Source organism: Hyla sarda, unplaced genomic scaffold (genome assembly GCF_029499605.1).
Source record: "Hyla sarda isolate aHylSar1 unplaced genomic scaffold, aHylSar1.hap1 scaffold_205, whole genome shotgun sequence".
Taxonomy (NCBI): domain Eukaryota; kingdom Metazoa; phylum Chordata; class Amphibia; order Anura; family Hylidae; genus Hyla; species Hyla sarda.
In genome coordinates, this window is record NW_026608713.1 from 211,247 (window position 1) to 227,616 (window position 16,370).

Below are 16,370 nucleotides of genomic sequence, written 5' to 3' on the forward strand. Positions count from 1 at the left end.
TTTAAGCAGGTTACCGTGATGGCTAGCACTATACCCTTTCCTCGTTAGTATAGTGGTGAGTATCCCCGCCTGTCACGCGGGAGACCGGGGTTCGATTCCCTGAGGGGGAGGCAATTGTTTTCTTTGTGCACCAAAGAAAACTCAGGAAAAGGGAATCCAAAGTCTTAAGTCTCCAGAGTCTCCAGAGTCTCCATGGAAATAAAGATGGAATTTTAAAAAGAGATCTACAAAAAAAGAAGCCATTAAGTCGTTGCACCGAGAGAACCCACACTTATCCTACCTCAGTTTCCTGAAGGTTTAAGCTGAAAAACTCTGTAGATATCCCCAATCCATGGAGCGAATAGGCCGAAACCACATGCCGAAAGGAGCCCGCTGAGATTGGCCAGGGGAAACAAACGTCCGTACGGGAGATGCCCACGGACAGAGCCTTATTTAATGGATTCCTGACATTAGTTTGCAGCAGAGCATAACGTAGCGTTCAGCGACTGATTTTATCACCTGGGACCCGTTTTCCCAAAGTCATGAGTTAGAAAACTAAGGAAAAAGGAGGTAAAATCCTAGAGGGAGCGTAAGGAACCTTAAAGGTAGAAAGAAACCAAAGTCTTAAGTCTCCAGAGACTCCATGGAAATAAAGATGGAAATTTAAAAAGAGATCTAAAAAAAAAAGAAGCCATTAAGTCGTTGCACCGAGAGAACCCACACTTATCCTACCTCAGTTTCCTGAAGGTTTAAGCTGAAAAACTCTGTAGATATCCCCAATCCATGGAGCGAATAGGCCGAAACCACATGCCGAAAGGAGCCCGCTGAGATTGGCCAGGGGAAACAAACGTCCGCACGGGAGATGCCCACGGACAGAGCCTTATTTAATGGATTCCTGACATCAGTTTGCAGCAGAGCATAACCCCCACTTATCCTACCTCAGTTTCCTTAAGGTTTAAGCTGAAAAACTCTGTAGATATCCCCAATCCATGGAGCGAATAGGCCGAAACCACATGCCGAAAGGAGCCCGCTGAGATTGGCCAGGGGAAACAAACGTCCGTACGGGAGATGCCCACGGCCAGAGCCTTATCCAATGGATTCCTGACATTAGTTTGCAGCACAGCATATACCAGAGTCAATAACTTGTAAAGTAGACGGTCAGCGACTGATTTCGTCACCTGGGACCCGTTTGCCCAAAGTCATGAGTTAGTTGCAGCTGAAATGCGGACTGCAGCTTTCCCTCAATCACTGGCGCTACAACAAGGCCCCGTGTAGCCCATGCCTAAGGCCTATGGCTTTTAGATTGCAAACTCTTCCAGGTGCCGTGTTATTTCCTATACTTTCTGATTCCTTCTCTTGTGGAATAAAGTTTCGAATACAGTTCCCAGTTCACAGTCAGCCCTAGCACTCGTGATGTCGCCTCTGACAAGGACAGAGAAAGAGACACCCTTCCCTTTCTCCACACTGCTATTAGTACCTATTCTAAGGACTGGGACACATGTGAGATCCCCACTGGTGTCGGCCGGGGCAGCCGACATGCGCAACATGGCCGGTTAGCTCAGCTGGTTAGAGCGTGGTGCTAATAACGCCAAGGTCGCGGGTTCGATCCCCGTACGGGCCAGTCCGTCTCCTCTTTTTTGACCGTACCAGTCTCAAACTCCTTTTTCTCCCTACTGCCTAGATCTGGTGGGTGGAAATTGCTGCTGTCTTCATTTAAGCAGGTTACCGTGATGGCAAGCACCATACCCATTCCTCGTTAGAATAGTGGTGAGTATCCCCGCCTGTCACGCGGGAGACCGGAATTCGATTCCCCGACGGGGAGGCAATTGTTTTCTTTGTGCACCAAAGAAAACTCAGGAAAAAGGAATCCAAAGTCTTAAGTCTCCAGAGTCTCCAGAGTCTCCATGGAAATAAAGATGGAATTTTAAAAAGAGATCTACAAAAAAAGAAGCCATTAAGTCGTTGCACAGAGAGAACCCACACTTATCCTACCTCAGTTTCCTGAAGGTTTAAGCTGAAAAACTCTGTAGATATCCCCAATCCATGGAGCGAATAGGCCGAAACCACATGCCGAAAGGAGCCCGCTGAGATTGGCCAGGGGAAACAAACGTCCGTACGGGAGATGCCCACGGACAGAGCCTTATTTAATGGATTCCTGACATTAGTTTGCAGCAGAGCATAACGTAGACGTTCAGCGACTGATTTTGTCACCTGGGACCCGTTTTCCCAAAGTCATGAGTTAGAAAACTAAGGAAAAAGGAGGTAAAATCCTAGAGAGAGCGTCAGGAACCTTAAAGGTAGAAAGAAACCAAAGTCTTAAGTCTCCAGAGACTCCATGGAAATAAAGATGGAAATTTAAAAAGAGATCTACAAAAAAAGAAGCCATTAAGTCGTTGCACCGAGAGAACCCACACTTATCCTACCTCAGTTTCCTTAAGGTTTAAGTACCTATAGGTACTGCTATCAGTACCTATTCTAAGGACTGGGACACATGTGAGATCCCCACTGGTGTCGGCCGGGGCAGCCGACATGCGCAACATGGCCGGTTAGCTCAGCTGGTTAGAGCGTGGTGCTAATAACGCCAAGGTCGCGGGTTCGATCCCCGTACGGGCCAGTCCGTCTCCTCTTTTTTGACCGTACCAGTCTCAAACTCCTTTTTCTCCCTACTGACTAGATCTGGTGGGTGGAAATTGCTGCTGTCTTCATTTAAGCAAGTTACCGTGATGGCAAGCACCATACCCATTCCTCGTTAGTATAGTGGTGAGTATCCCCGCCTGTCACTCGGGAGGCAATTGTTTTCTTTGTGCACCAAAGAAAACTCAGGAAAAAGGAATCCAAAGTCTTAAGTCTCCAGAGTCTCCAGAGTCTCCATGGAAATAAAGATGGAATTTTAAAAAGAGATCTACAAAAAAAGAAGCCATTAAGTCGTTGCACAGAGAGAACCCACACTTATCCTACCTCAGTTTCCTGAAAGTTTAAGCTGAAAAACTCTGTAGATATCCCCAATCCATGGAGCGAATAGGCCGAAACCACATGCCGAAAGGAGCCCGCTGAGATTGGCCAGGGGAAACAAACGTCCGTACGGGAGATGCCCACGGACAGAGCCTTATTTAATGGATTCCTGACATTAGTTTGCAGCAGAGCATAACGTAGACGTTCAGCGACTGATTTTGTCACCTGGGACCCTTTTTCCCCAAGTCATGAGTTAGAAAACTAAGGAAAAAGGAGGTAAAATCCTAGAGGGAGCGTAAGGAACCTTAAAGGTAGAAAGAAACCAAAGTCTTAAGTCTCCAGAGACTCCATGGAAATAAAGATGGAAATTTAAAAAGAGATCTACAAAAAAAGAAGCCATTAAGTTGTTGCACCGAGAGAACCCACACTTATCCTACCTCAGTTTCCTTAAGGTTTAAGCTGAAAAACTCTGTAGATATCCCCAATCCATGGAGCGAATAGGCCGAAACCACATGCCGAAAGGAGCCCGCTGAGATTGGCCAGGGGAAACAAACGTCCGTACGGGAGATGCCCACGGCCAGAGCCTTATCCAATGGATTCCTGACATTAGTTTGCAGCACAGCATATACCAGAGTCAATAACTTGTAAAGTAGACGGTCAGCGACTGATTTCGTCACCTGGGACCCGTTTGCCCAAAGTCATGAGTTAGTTGCAGCTGAAATGCGGACTGCAGCTTTCCCTCAATCACTGGCGCTACAACAAGGCCCCGTGTAGCCCATGCCTAAGGCCTATGGCTTTTAGATTGCAAACTCTTCCAGGTGCCGTGTTATTTCCTATACTTTCTGATTCCTTCTCTTGTGGAATAAAGTTTCGAATACAGTTCCCAGTTCACAGTCAGCCCTAGCACTTGTGATGTCGCCTCTGACAAGGACAGAGAAAGAGACACCCTTCCCTTTCTCCACACTGCTATCAGTACCTATTCTAAGGACTGGGACACATGTGAGACCCCCACTGGTGTCGGCCGGGGCAGCCGACATGCGCAACATGGCCGATTAGCTCAGCTGGTTAGAGCGTGGTGCTAATAACGCAAAGGTCGCGGGTTCGATCCCCGTACGGGCCAGTCTGTCTCCTCTTTTTTGACCGTACCAGTCTCAAACTCCTTTTTCTCCCTACTGCCTAGATCTGGTGGGTGGAAATTGCTGCTGTCTTCATTTAAGCAGGTTACCGTGATGGCAAGCACCATACCCATTCCTCGTTAGTATAGTGGTGAGTATCCCCGCCTGTCACGCGGGAGACCGGGGTTCGATTCCCCGACGGGGAGGCAATTGTTTTCTTTTTGCACCAAAGAAAACTCAGGAAAAAGGAATCCAAAGTCTTAAGTCTCCAGAGTCTCCAGAGTCTCCATGGAAATAAAGATGGAATTTTAAAAAGAGATCTACAAAAAAAGAAGCCATTAAGTCGTTGCACAGAGAGAACCCACACTTATCCTACCTCAGTTTCCTGAAGGTTTAAGCTGAAAAACTCTGTAGATATCCCCAATCCATGGAGCGAATAGGCCCAAACCACATGCCGAAAGGAGCCCGCTGAGATTGGCCAGGGGAAACAAACGTCCGTACGGGAGATGCCCACGGACAGAGCCTTATTTAATGGATTCCTGACATTAGTTTGCAGCAGAGCATAACGTAGACGTTCAGCGACTGATTTTGTCACCTGGGACCCTTTTTCCCAAAGTCATGAGTTAGAAAACTAAGGAAAAAGGAGGTAAAATCCTAGAGGGAGCGTAAGGAACCTTAAAGGTAGAAAGAAACCAAAGTCTTAAGTCTCCAGAGTCTCCATGGAAATAAAGATGGAATTTTAAAAAGAGATCTACAAAAAAAGAAGCCATTAAGTTGTTGCACCGAGAGAACCCACACTTATCCTACCTCAGTTTCCTTAAGGTTTAAGCTGAAAAACTCTGTAGATATCCCCAATCCATGGAGCGAATAGGCCGAAACCACATGCCGAAAGGAGCCCGCTGAGATTGGCCAGGGGAAACAAACGTCCGTACGGGAGATGCCCACGGCCAGAGCCTTATCCAATGGATTCCTGACATTAGTTTGCAGCACAGCATATACCAGAGTCAATAACTTGTAAAGTAGACGGTCAGCGACTGATTTCGTCACCTGGGACCCGTTTGCCCAAAGTCATGAGTTAGTTGCAGCTGAAATGCGGACTGCAGCTTTCCCTCAATCACTGGCGCTACAACAAGGCCCCGTGTAGCCCATGCCTAAGGCCTATGGCTTTTAGATTGCAAACTCTTCCAGGTGCCGTGTTATTTCCTATACTTTCTGATTCCTTCTCTTGTGGAATAAAGTTTCGAATACAGTTCCCAGTTCACAGTCAGCCCTAGCACTCGTGATGTCGCCTCTGACAAGGACAGAGAAAGAGACACCCTTCCCTTTCTCCACACTGCTATCAGTACCTATTCTAAGGACTGGGACACATGTGAGATCCCCACTGGTGTCGGCCGGGGTAGCTGACATGCGCAACATGGCCGGTTAGCTCAGCTGGTTAGAGCGTGGTGCTAATAACGCCAAGGTCGCAGGTTCGATCCCCGTATGGGCCAGTCCGTCTCCTCTTTTTTGACCGTACCAGTCTCAAACTCCTTTTTCTCCCTACTGCCTAGATCTGGTGGGTGGAAATTGCTGCTGTCTTCATTTAAGCAGGTAACCGTGATGGCAAGCACCATACCCATTCCTCGTTAGTATAGTGGTGAGTATCCCCGCCTGTCACGCGGGAGACCGGGGACCGGGAGGCAATTTTTTTCTTTGTGCACCAAAGAAAACTCAGGAAAAAGGAATCCAAAGTCTTAAGTCTCCAGAGTCTCCAGAGTCTCCATGGAAATAAAGATGGAATTTTAAAAAGAGATCTACAAAAAAAGAAGCCTTTAAGTCGTTGCACAGAGAGAACCCACACTTATCCTACCTCAGTTTCCTGAAGGTTTAAGCTGAAAAACTCTGTAGATATCCCCAATCCATGGAGCGAATAGGCCGAAACCACATGCCGAAAGGAGCCCGCTGAGATTGGCCAGGGGAAACAAACGTCCGTACGGGAGATGCCCACGGACAGAGCCTTATTTAATGGATTCCTGACATTAGTTTGCAGCAGAGCATAACGTAGACGTTCAGCGACTGATTTTGTCACCTGGGACCCTTTTTCCCAAAGTCATGAGTTAGAAAACTAAGGAAAAAGGAGGTAAAATCCTAGAGGGAGCGTAAGGAACCTTAAAGGTAGAAAGAAACCAAAGTCTTAAGTCTCCAGAGACTCCATGGAAATAAAGATGGAAATTTAAAAAAAGATCTACAAAAAAAGAAGCCATTAAGTTGTTGCACCGAGAGAACCCACACTTATCCTACCTCAGTTTCCTTAAGGTTTAAGCTGAAAAACTCTGTAGATATCCCCAATCCATGGAGCGAATAGGCCGAAACCACATGCCGAAAGGAGCCCGCTGAGATTAGCCAGGGGAAACAAACGTCCGTACGGGAGATGACCACGGCCAGAGCCTTATCCAATGGATTCCTGACATTAGTTTGCAGCACAGCATATACCAGAGTCAATAACTTGTAAAGTAGACGGTCAGCGACTGATTTCGTCACCTGGGACCCGTTTGCCCAAAGTCATGAGTTAGTTGCAGCTGAAATGCGGACTGCAGCTTTCCCTCAATCACTGGCGCTACAACAAGGCCCCGTGTAGCCCATGCCTAAGGCCTATGGCTTTTAGATTGCAAACTCTTCCAGGTGCCGTGTTAACTCCTATACTTTCTGATTCCTTCTCTTGTGGAATAAAGTTTCGAATACAGTTCCCAGTTCACAGTCAGCCCTAGCACTCGTGATGTCGCCTCTGACAAGGACAGAGAAAGAGACACCCTTCCCTTTCTCCACACTGCTATCAGTACCTATTCTAAGGACTGGGACACATGTGAGATCCCCACTGGTGTCGGCCGGGGCAGCCGACATGCGCAACATGGCCGGTTAGCTCAGCTGGTTAGAGCGTGGTGCTAATAACGCCAAGGTCGCGGGTTCGATCCCCGTACGGGCCAGTCCGTCTCCTCTTTTTTGACCGTACCAGTCTCAAACTCCTTTTTCTCCCTACTGCCTAGATCTGGTGGGTGGAAATTGCTGCTGTCTTCATTTAAGCAGGTTACCGTGATGGCAAGCACTATACCCATTCCTCGTTAGTATAGTGGTGAGTATCCCCGCCTGTCACGCGGGAGACCGGGGTTCGATTCCCCGACGGGGAGGCAATTGTTTTCTTTGTGCACCAAAGAAAACTCAGGAAAAAGGAATCCAAAGTCTTAAGTCTCCAGAGTCTCCAGAGTCTCCATGGAAATAAAGATGGAATTTTAAAAAGAGATCTACAAAAAAAAGAAGCCATTAAGTCGTTGCACAGAGAGAACCCACACTTATCCTACCTCAGTTTCCTGAAGGTTTAAGCTGAAAAACTCTGTAGATTGGCCAGGGGAAACAAATGTCCGTACGGGAGATGCCCACGGACAGAGCCTTATTTAATGGATTCCTGACATTAGTTTGCAGCATAGCATAACGTAGACGTTCAGCGACTGATTTTGTCACCTGGGACCCTTTTTCCCAAAGTCATGAGTTAGAAAACTAAGGAAAAAGGAGGTAAAATCCTAGAGGGAGCGTAAGGAACCTTAAAGGTAGAAAGAAACCAAAGTCTTAAGTCTCCAGAGACTCCATGGAAATAAAGATGGAAATTTAAAAAGAGATCTACAAAAAAAGAAGCCATTAGGTTGTTGCACCGAGAGAACCCACACTTATCCTACCTCAGTTTCCTTAAGGTTTAAGCTGAAAAACTCTGTAGATATCCCCAATCCATGGAGCGAATAGGCCGAAACCACATGCCGAAAGGAGCCCGCTGAGATTGGCCAGGGGAAACAAACGTCCGTACGGGAGATGCCCACGGCCAGAGCCTTATCCAATGGATTCCTGACATTAGTTTGCAGCACAGCATATACCAGAGTCAATAACTTGTAAAGTAGACGGTCAGCGACTGATTTCGTCACCTGGGACCTGTGTGCCCAAAGTCATGAGTTAGTTGCAGCTGAAATGCGGACTGCAGCTTTCCCTCAATCACTGGCGCTACAACAAGGCCCCGTGTAGCCCATGCCTAAGGCCTATGGCTTTTAGATTGCAAACTCTTCCAGGTGCCGTGTTATTTCCTATACTTTCTGATTCCTTCTCTTGTGGAATAAAGTTTCGAATACAGTTCCCAGTTCACAGTCAGCCCTAGCACTCGTGATGTCGCCTCTGACAAGGACAGAGAAAGAGACACCCTTCCCTTTCTCCACACTGCTATCAGTACCTATTCTAAGGACTGGGACACATGTGAGATCCCCACTGGTGTCGGCCGGGGAAGCCGACATGCGCAACATGGCCGGTTAGCTCAGCTGGTTAGAGCGTGGTGCTAATAACGCCAAGGTCGCGGGTTCGATCCCCGTACGGGCCAGTCCGTCTCCTCTTTTTTGACCGTACCAGTCTCAAACTCCTTTTTCTCCCTACTGCCTAGATCTGGTGGGTGGAAATTGTTGCTGTCTTCATTTAAGCAGGTTACCGTGATGGCAAGCACCATACCCATTCCTCGTTAGTATAGTGGTGAGTATCCCCGCCTGTCACTGGAGACCGGGGTTCGATTCCCTGACGGGGAGGCAATTGTTTTCTTTGTGCACCAAAGAAAACTCAGGAAAAAGGAATCCAAAGTCTTAAGTCTCCAGAGTCTCCAGAGTCTCCATGGAAATAAAGATGGAATTTTAAAAAGAGATCTACAAAAAAAGAAGCCATTAAGTCGTTGCACAGAGAGAACCCACACTTATCCTACCTCAGTTTCCTGAAGGTTTAAGCTGAAAAACTCTGTAGATATCCCCAATCCATGGAGCGAATAGGCCGAAACCACATGCCGAAAGGAGCCCGCTGAGATTTTCCAGGGGAAACAAACGTCCGTACGGGAGATGCCCACGGACAGAGCCTTATTTAATGGATTCCTGACATTAGTTTGCAGCAGAGCATAACGTAGACGTTCAGCGACTGATTTTGTCACCTGGGACCCGTTTTCCCAAAGTCATGAGTTAGAAAACTAAGGAAAAAGGAGGTAAAATCCTAGAGAGAGCGTCAGGAACCTTAAAGGTAGAAAGAAACCAAAGTCTTAAGTCTCCAGAGGTCACCTGGGACCTGTGTGCCCAAAGTCATGAGTTAGTTGCAGCTGAAATGCGGACTGCAGCTTTCCCTCAATCACTGGCGCTACAACAAGGCCCCGTGTAGCCCATGCCTAAGGCCTATGGCTTTTAGATTGCAAACTCTTCCAGGTGCCGTGTTATTTCCTATACTTTCTGATTCCTTCTCTTGTGGAATAAAGTTTCGAATACAGTTCCCAGTTCACAGTCAGCCCTAGCACTCGTGATGTCGCCTCTGACAAGGACAGAGAAAGAGACACCCTTCCCTTTCTCCACACTGCTATCAGTACCTATTCTAAGGACTGGGACACATGTGAGATCCCCACTGGTGTCGGCCGGGGAAGCCAACATGCGCAACATGGCCGGTTAGCTCAGCTGGTTAGAGCGTGGTGCTAATAACGCCAAGGTCGCGGGTTCGATCCCCGTACGGGCCAGTCCGTCTCCTCTTTTTTGACCGTACCAGTCTCAAACTCCTTTTTCTCCCTACTGCCTAGATCTGGTGGGTGGAAATTGTTGCTGTCTTCATTTAAGCAGGTTACCGTGATGGCAAGCACCATACCCATTCCTCGTTAGTATAGTGGTGAGTATCCCCGCCTGTCACGCGGGAGACCGGGGTTCGATTCCCTGACGGGGAGGCAATTGTTTTCTTTGTGCACCAAAGAAAACTCAGGAAAAAGGAATCCAAAGTCTTAAGTCTCCAGAGTCTCCAGAGTCTCCATGGAAATAAAGATGGAATTTTAAAAAGAGATCTACAAAAAAAGAAGCCATTAAGTCGTTGCACAGAGAGAACCCACACTTATCCTACCTCAGTTTCCTGAAGGTTTAAGCTGAAAAACTCTGTAGATATCCCCAATCCATGGAGCGAATAGGCCGAAACCACATGCCGAAAGGAGCCCGCTGAGATTGGCCAGGGGAAACAAACGTCCGTACGGGAGATGCCCACGGACAGAGCCTTATTTAATGGATTCCTGACATTAGTTTGCAGCAGAGCATAACGTAGACGTTCAGCGACTGATTTTGTCACCTGGGACCCGTTTTCCCAAAGTCATGAGTTAGAAAACTAAGGAAAAAGGAGGTAAAATCCTAGAGAGAGCGTCAGGAACCTTAAAGGTAGAAAGAAACCAAAGTCTTAAGTCTCCAGAGACTCCATGGAAATAAAGATGGAAATTTAAAAAGAGATCTACAAAAAAAGAAGCCATTAAGTCGTTGCACCGAGAGAACCCACACTTATCCTACCTCAGTTTCCTTAAGGTTTAAGTACCTATAGGTACTGCTTTCAGTACCTATTCTAAGGACTGGGACACATGTGAGATCCCCACTGGTGTCGGCCGGGGCAGCCGACATGCGCAACATGGCCGGTTAGCTCAGCTGGTTAGAGCGTGGTGCTAATAACGCCAAGGTCACGGGTTCGATCCCCGTACGGGCCAGTCCGTCTCCTCTTTTTTGACCGTACCAGTCTCAAACTCCTTTTTCTCCCTACTGCCTAGATCTGGTGGGTGGAAATTGCTGCTGTCTTCATTTAAGCAGGTTACCGTGATGGCAAGCACCATACCCATTCCTCGTTAGTATAGTGGTGAGTATCCCCGCCTGTCACGCGGGAGACCGGGGTTCGATTCCCCGACGGGGAGGCAATTGTTTTCTTTGTGCACCAAAGAAAACTCACGAAAAAGGAATTCAAAGTCTTAAGTCTCCAGAGTCTCCAGAGACTCCATGGAAATAAAGATGGAATTTTAAGAAGAGATCTGCAAAAAAAGAAGCCATTAAGTCGTTGCACAGAGAGAACCCACACTTATCCTACCTCAGTTTCCTGAAGGTTTAAGCTGAAAAACTCTGTAGATATCCCCAATCCATGGAGCGAATAGGCCGAAACCACATGCCGAAAGGAGCCCGCTGAGATTGGCCAGGGGAAACAAACGTCCGTACGGGAGATGCCCACGGACAGAGCCTTATTTAATGGATTCCTGACATTAGTTTGCAGCAGAGCATAACGTAGACGTTCAGCGACTGATTTTGTCACCTGGGACCCTTTTTCCCAAAGTCATGAGTTAGAAAACTAAGGAAAAAGGAGGTAAAATCCTAGAGGGAGCGTAAGGAACCTTAAAGGTAGAAAGAAACCAAAGTCTTAAGTCTCCAGAGACTCCATGGAAATAAAGATGGAAATTTAAAAAGAGATCTACAAAAAAAGAAGCCATTAGGTTGTTGCACCGAGAGAACCCACACTTATCCTACCTCAGTTTCCTTAAGGTTTAAGCTGAAAAACTCTGTAGATATCCCCAATCCATGGAGCGAATAGGCCGAAACCACATGCCGAAAGGAGCCCGCTGAGATTGGCCAGGGGAAACAAACGTCCGTACGGGAGATGCCCACGGCCAGAGCCTTATCCAATGGATTCCTGACATTAGTTTGCAGCACAGCATATACCAGAGTCAATAACTTGTAAAGTAGACGGTCAGCGACTGATTTCGTCACCTGGGACCCGTTTGCCCAAAGTCATGAGTTAGTTGCAGCTGAAATGCGGACTGCAGCTTTCCCTCAATCACTGACGCTACAACAAGGCCCCGTGTAGCCCATGCCTAAGGCCTATGGCTTTTAGATTGCAAACTCTTCCAGGTGCCGTGTTATTTCCTATACTTTCTGATTCCTTCTCTTGTGGAATAAAGTTTCGAATACAGTTCCCAGTTCACAGTCAGCCCTAGCACTCGTGATGTCGCCTCTGACAAGGACAGAGAAAGAGACACCCTTCCCTTTCTCCACACTGCTATCAGTGCCTATTCTAAGGACTGGGACACATGTGAGATCCCCACTGGTGTCGGCCGGGGCAGCCAACATGCGCAACATGGCCGGTTAGCTCAGCTGGTTAGAGCGTGGTGCTAATAACGCCAAGGTCGCGGGTTCGATCCCCGTACGGGCCAGTCCGTCTCCTCTTTTTTGACCGTACCAGTCTCAAACTCCTTTTTCTCCCTACTGCCTAGATCTGGTGGGTGGAAATTGCTGCTGTCTTCATTTAAGCAGGTTACCGTGATGGCAAGCACCATACCCATTCCTCGTTAGTATAGTGGTGAGTATCCCCGCCTGTCACGCGGGAGACCGGGGTTCGATTCCCCGACGGGGAGGCAATTGTTTTCTTTGTGCACCAAAGAAAACTCAGGAAAAAGGAATCCAAAGTCTTAAGTCTCCAGAGTCTCCAGAATCTCCATGGAAATAAAGATGGAATTTTAAAAAGAGATCTACAAAAAAAGAAGCCATTAAGTCGTTGCACAGAGAGAACCCACACTTATCCTACCTCAGTTTCCTGAAGGTTTAAGCTGAAAAACTCTGTAGATTGGCCAGGGGAAACAAACGTCCGTACGGGAGATGCCCACGGACAGAGCCTTATTTAATGGATTCCTGACATTAGTTTGCAGCATAGCATAACGTAGACGTTCAGCGACTGATTTTGTCACCTGGGACCCTTTTTCCCAAAGTCATGAGTTAGAAAACTAAGGAAAAAGGAGGTAAAATCCTAGAGGGAGCGTAAGGAACCTTAAAGGTAGAAAGAAACCAAAGTCTTAAGTCTCCAGAGACTCCATGGAAATAAAGATGGAAATTTAAAAAGAGATCTACAAAAAAAGAAGCCATTAAGTTGTTGCACAGAGAGAACCCACACTTATCCTACCTCAGTTTCCTGAAGGTTTAAGCTGAAAAACTCTGTAGATATCCCCAATCCATGGAGCGAATAGGCCGAAACCACATGCCGAAAGGAGCCCGCTGAGATTGGCCAGGGGAAACAAAGGTTCGTACGGGAGATGCCCACGGACAGAGCCTTATTTAATGGATTCCTGACATTAGTTTGCAGCAGAGCATAACGTAGACGTTCAGCGACTGATTTTGTCACCTGGGACCCTTTTTCCCAAAGTCATGAGTTAGAAAACTAAGGAAAAAGGAGGTAAAATCCTAGAGGGAGCGTAAGGAACCTTAAAGGTAGAAAGAAACCAAAGTCTTAAGTCTCCAGAGACTCCATGGAAATAAAGATGGAAATTTAAAAAGAGATCTACAAAAAAAGAAGCCATTAAGTTGTTGCACCGAGAGAACCCACACTTATCCTACCTCAGTTTCCTTAAGGTTTAAGCTGAAAAACTCTGTAGATATCCCCAATCCATGGAGCGAATAGGCCGAAACCACATGCCGAAAGGAGCCCGCTGAGATTGGCCAGGGGAAACAAACGTCCGTACGGGAGATGCCCACGGACAGAGCCTTATTTAATGGATTCCTGACATTAGTTTGCAGCAGAGCATAACGTAGACGTTCAGCGACTGATTTTGTCACCTGGGACCCGTTTTCCCAAAGTCATGAGTTAGAAAACTAAGGGAAAAGGAGGTAAAATCCTAGAGAGAGCATCAGGAACCTTAAAGGTAGAAAGAAACCAAAGTCTTAAGTCTCCAGAGACTCCATGGAAATAAAGATGGAAATTTAAAAAGAGATCTACAAAAAAAGAAGCCATTAAGTCGTTGCACCGAGAGAACCCACACTTATCCTACCTCAGTTTCCTTAAGGTTTAAGTACCTATAGGTACTGCTATCAGTACCTATTCTAAGGACTGGGACACATGTGAGATCCCCACTGGTGTCGGCCGGGGCAGCCGACATGCGCAACATGGCCGGTTAGCTCAGCTGGTTAGAGCGTGGTGCTAATAACGCCAAGGTTGCGGGTTCGATCCCCGTACGGGCCAGTCCGTCTCCTCTTTTTTGACCGTACCAGTCTCAAACTCCTTTTTCTCCCTACTGCCTAGATCTGGTGGGTGGAAATTGCTGCTGTCTTCATTTAAGCAGGTTACCGTGATGGCAAGCACCGTACCCATTCCTCGTTAGTATAGTGGTGAGTATCCCCGCCTGTCACGCGGGAGACCGGGGTTCGATTCCCCGACGGGGAGGCAATTGTTTTCTTTGTGCACCAAAGAAAACTCAGGAAAAAGGAATCCAAAGTCTTAAGTCTCCAGAGTCTCCAGAGTCTCCATGGAAATAAAGATGGAATTTTAAAAAGAGATCTACAAAAAAAGAAGCCATTAAGTCGTTGCACAGAGAGAACCCACACTTATCCTACCTCAGTTTCCTGAAGGTTTAAGCTGAAAAACTCTGTAGATTGGCCAGGGGAAACAAATGTCCGTACGGGAGATGCCCACGGACAGAGCCTTATTTAATGGATTCCTGACATTAGTTTGCAGCATAGCATAACGTAGACGTTCAGCGACTGATTTTGTCACCTGGGACCCTTTTTCCCAAAGTCATGAGTTAGAAAACTAAGGAAAAAGGAGGTAAAATCCTAGAGGGAGCGTAAGGAACCTTAAAGGTAGAAAAAAACCAAAGTCTTAAGTCTCCAGAGACTCCATGGAAATAAAGATGGAAATTTAAAAAGAGATCTACAAAAAAAGAAGCCATTAGGTTGTTGCACCGAGAGAACCCACACTTATCCTACCTCAGTTTCCTTAAGGTTTAAGCTGAAAAACTCTGTAGATATCCCCAATCCATGGAGCGAATAGGCCGAAACCACATGCCGAAAGGAGCCCGCTGAGATTGGCCAGGGGAAACAAACGTCCGTACGGGAGATGCCCACGGCCAGAGCCTTATCCAATGGATTCCTGACATTAGTTTGCAGCACAGCATATACCAGAGTCAATAACTTGTAAAGTAGACGGTCAGCGACTGATTTCGTCACCTGGGACCCGTTTGCCCAAAGTCATGAGTTAGTTGCAGCTGAAATGCGGACTGCAGCTTTCCCTCAATCACTGACGCTACAACAAGGCCCCGTGTAGCCCATGCCTAAGGCCTATGGCTTTTAGATTGCAAACTCTTCCAGGTGCCGTGTTATTTCCTATACTTTCTGATTCCTTCTCTTGTGGAATAAAGTTTCGAATACAGTTCCCAGTTCACAGTCAGCCCTAGCACTCGTGATGTCGCCTCTGACAAGGACAGAGAAAGAGACACCCTTCCCTTTCTCCACACTGCTATCAGTACCTATTCTAAGGACTGGGACACATGTGAGATCCCCACTGGTGTCGGCCGGGGCAGCCAACATGCGCAACATGGCCGGTTAGCTCAGCTGGTTAGAGCGTGGTGCTAATAACGCCAAGGTCGCGGGTTCGATCCCCGTACGGGCCAGTCCGTCTCCTCTTTTTTGACCGTACCAGTCTCAAACTCCTTTTTCTCCCTACTGCCTAGATCTGGTGGGTGGAAATTGCTGCTGTCTTCATTTAAGCAGGTTACCGTGATGGCAAGCACCATACCCATTCCTCGTTAGTATAGTGGTGAGTATCCCCGCCTGTCACGCGGGAGACCGGGGTTCGATTCCCCGACGGGGAGGCAATTGTTTTCTTTGTGCACCAAAGAAAACTCAGGAAAAAGGAATCCAAAGTCTTAAGTCTCCAGAGTCTCCAGAATCTCCATGGAAATAAAGATGGAATTTTAAAAAGAGATCTACAAAAAAAGAAGCCATTAAGTCGTTGCACAGAGAGAACCCACACTTATCCTACCTCAGTTTCCTGAAGGTTTAAGCTGAAAAACTCTGTAGATTGGCCAGGGGAAACAAACGTCCGTACGGGAGATGCCCACGGACAGAGCCTTATTTAATGGATTCCTGACATTAGTTTGCAGCATAGCATAACGTAGACGTTCAGCGACTGATTTTGTCACCTGGGACCCTTTTTCCCAAAGTCATGAGTTAGAAAACTAAGGAAAAAGGAGGTAAAATCCTAGAGGGAGCGTAAGGAACCTTAAAGGTAGAAAGAAACCAAAGTCTTAAGTCTCCAGAGACTCCATGGAAATAAAGATGGAAATTTAAAAAGAGATCTACAAAAAAAGAAGCCATTAAGTTGTTGCACAGAGAGAACCCACACTTATCCTACCTCAGTTTCCTGAAGGTTTAAGCTGAAAAACTCTGTAGATATCCCCAATCCATGGAGCGAATAGGCCGAAACCACATGCCGAAAGGAGCCCGCTGAGATTGGCCAGGGGAAACAAACGTTCGTACGGGAGATGCCCACGGACAGAGCCTTATTTAATGGATTCCTGACATTAGTTTGCAGCAGAGCATAACGTAGACGTTCAGCGACTGATTTTGTCACCTGGGACCCGTTTTCCCAAAGTCATGAGTTAGAAAACTAAGGGAAAAGGAGGTAAAATCCTAGAGAGAGCGTCAGGAACCTTAAAGGTAGAAAGAAACCAAAGTCTTAAGTCTCCAG

At 47.0% G+C, this 16,370-nt stretch overlaps 15 non-coding genes across 15 annotated transcripts; all 15 read left to right on the top strand.

Annotated features, from left to right (window-relative positions):
* Window positions 1–1,526: 1,526 nt before the first annotated feature.
* Window positions 1,527–1,600, top strand: TRNAI-AAU (transfer RNA isoleucine (anticodon AAU)). The gene has a single exon. It is a non-coding gene; the product is annotated as a tRNA-Ile (tRNA).
* A 919-nt stretch (window positions 1,601–2,519) lies between these two features.
* TRNAI-AAU (transfer RNA isoleucine (anticodon AAU)) lies at window positions 2,520–2,593 on the top strand. Its single transcript has one exon. It is a non-coding gene; the product is annotated as a tRNA-Ile (tRNA).
* Window positions 2,594–4,180: 1,587 nt separating this feature from the next.
* Window positions 4,181–4,252, top strand: TRNAD-GUC (transfer RNA aspartic acid (anticodon GUC)). The gene has a single exon. It is a non-coding gene; the product is annotated as a tRNA-Asp (tRNA).
* Window positions 4,253–6,935: 2,683 nt separating this feature from the next.
* TRNAI-AAU (transfer RNA isoleucine (anticodon AAU)) lies at window positions 6,936–7,009 on the top strand. Its single transcript has one exon. It is a non-coding gene; the product is annotated as a tRNA-Ile (tRNA).
* Window positions 7,010–7,138: 129 nt separating this feature from the next.
* Window positions 7,139–7,210, top strand: TRNAD-GUC (transfer RNA aspartic acid (anticodon GUC)). Its single transcript has one exon. It is a non-coding gene; the product is annotated as a tRNA-Asp (tRNA).
* Window positions 7,211–8,362: 1,152 nt separating this feature from the next.
* Window positions 8,363–8,436, top strand: TRNAI-AAU (transfer RNA isoleucine (anticodon AAU)). Its single transcript has one exon. It is a non-coding gene; the product is annotated as a tRNA-Ile (tRNA).
* A 1,081-nt stretch (window positions 8,437–9,517) lies between these two features.
* Window positions 9,518–9,591, top strand: TRNAI-AAU (transfer RNA isoleucine (anticodon AAU)). The gene has a single exon. It is a non-coding gene; the product is annotated as a tRNA-Ile (tRNA).
* Window positions 9,592–9,720: 129 nt separating this feature from the next.
* Window positions 9,721–9,792, top strand: TRNAD-GUC (transfer RNA aspartic acid (anticodon GUC)). Its single transcript has one exon. It is a non-coding gene; the product is annotated as a tRNA-Asp (tRNA).
* Window positions 9,793–10,510: 718 nt separating this feature from the next.
* On the top strand, window positions 10,511–10,584 carry TRNAI-AAU (transfer RNA isoleucine (anticodon AAU)). Its single transcript has one exon. It is a non-coding gene; the product is annotated as a tRNA-Ile (tRNA).
* A 129-nt stretch (window positions 10,585–10,713) lies between these two features.
* TRNAD-GUC (transfer RNA aspartic acid (anticodon GUC)) lies at window positions 10,714–10,785 on the top strand. Its single transcript has one exon. It is a non-coding gene; the product is annotated as a tRNA-Asp (tRNA).
* A 1,210-nt stretch (window positions 10,786–11,995) lies between these two features.
* TRNAI-AAU (transfer RNA isoleucine (anticodon AAU)) lies at window positions 11,996–12,069 on the top strand. The gene has a single exon. It is a non-coding gene; the product is annotated as a tRNA-Ile (tRNA).
* A 129-nt stretch (window positions 12,070–12,198) lies between these two features.
* Window positions 12,199–12,270, top strand: TRNAD-GUC (transfer RNA aspartic acid (anticodon GUC)). Its single transcript has one exon. It is a non-coding gene; the product is annotated as a tRNA-Asp (tRNA).
* Window positions 12,271–13,994: 1,724 nt separating this feature from the next.
* Window positions 13,995–14,066, top strand: TRNAD-GUC (transfer RNA aspartic acid (anticodon GUC)). The gene has a single exon. It is a non-coding gene; the product is annotated as a tRNA-Asp (tRNA).
* Window positions 14,067–15,217: 1,151 nt separating this feature from the next.
* TRNAI-AAU (transfer RNA isoleucine (anticodon AAU)) lies at window positions 15,218–15,291 on the top strand. Its single transcript has one exon. It is a non-coding gene; the product is annotated as a tRNA-Ile (tRNA).
* Window positions 15,292–15,420: 129 nt separating this feature from the next.
* Window positions 15,421–15,492, top strand: TRNAD-GUC (transfer RNA aspartic acid (anticodon GUC)). Its single transcript has one exon. It is a non-coding gene; the product is annotated as a tRNA-Asp (tRNA).
* The last annotated feature ends 878 nt before the right edge of the window (window positions 15,493–16,370 follow it).